We start from the raw sequence: 1150 nt of genomic DNA, 5'->3' as shown, positions 1-1150 counted from the left end.
AAAAAAAAAAAACTCAATTTGAAGCAGGTGGACTATAGTTCAGAAGTTGAGCTGACTTCATAGTGAGTTCCAGATAAGCCTGTGCTACATAGTGAGATCCTACCTCCAAAAAACCGAAGAAAGTAGATAAATAAAAAAATTGAGCGTGTTTCTGGGGCTGTTTATTATAAACTGTGTAGCCAAGAACAGGAAGTGGAGTCTGCTGCTGCCGCTTCAGTGGGGATATCTTTAGTCAGTGCTGATCACCCTCGCTGTCCTGGAAAGCTCCCATGGAACTGCTTAGCTTTGGTCCTCATCTGGCGTAGTTTAGTGACTTGGTGAAGAGAATGTAATGATAGGACCCACAGAACGCCCTTGGTGGAAGACACTCATCCTTTGTGGGAGAATGTGATTTAACTTGGCACCTGCTGCTGATGCTAGTACAGTAACAAGGGTGCATGGGGGGGTGGGGACGGGAGGAGGACTGTTGGCGCTAGCTCAGAAATGACTGATTTGTGGCAGGTCGGTAACTGGCAGATGCTGTTTGTCCTAGGCTGTGGTGTCCAGAGGGTTGCTTCTTAAGCTGCTGCTACTGAGTGTGTGGCAGCCCCAGTATGTAAGAACTGAGCATTCTGGGCAAACCTGGGCAACATAGCAAAGCCTTATCTAGAAGAAAACACATGCTTGCACAAGTGCAAACACCCGACCCCTCACACACACACACACACACACACACACACACACACACACACACACACGCTCGTGCAAGCACACCCCACCCCACAGTGATAACAGCAGCAACAATGCATCGCGATGATGGCGCGGTAGCCAGCCTCAGGTTTTTCCTCCGTTGTGGACAGTTTGTTGCTGGGTGTTGGATGTTGAGATTGTTTCTGGCCTTCCCCGAGGTATTAATGTGACATCCTACACTAGGCCATGAGAACTTAAACTTCAAAACACTGCCCTACATCCCTGACCTTCCAGCCTGTCCAACGGCTCAGTCAGTGGCTGTCAGCCAGCTTCTTGGGTCCAGAGAGAAGCCTTGGGTGGTGCAGTCAATCTTGTGCACGTTTGGAAAGCTGTTCACCAGGACACTGCTGGACGCCCTCCCCTCCCCTCCCCTCCCCTCCCCCACCCCACCCTACCCTTCCCCCCGGAGGTGTGAGTGTTC

General features: G+C 50.8%; 1 protein-coding gene across 2 annotated transcripts in view; it reads left to right on the top strand.

Moving 5' to 3' along the window:
* Ube4b (ubiquitination factor E4B) overlaps positions 1–1150 on the top strand; it is a 105821-nt gene that overhangs the window by 66470 nt on the left and 38201 nt on the right. The window lies entirely within an intron of this gene.

Source organism: Mastomys coucha, unplaced genomic scaffold (assembly GCF_008632895.1).
Source record: "Mastomys coucha isolate ucsf_1 unplaced genomic scaffold, UCSF_Mcou_1 pScaffold18, whole genome shotgun sequence".
In the NCBI taxonomy this organism is placed as follows: Eukaryota; Metazoa; Chordata; class Mammalia; order Rodentia; family Muridae; genus Mastomys; species Mastomys coucha.
The sequence above is the reverse complement of the archived record's forward strand: the minus strand, read 5'-3'. Positions and strand labels throughout refer to the sequence as shown.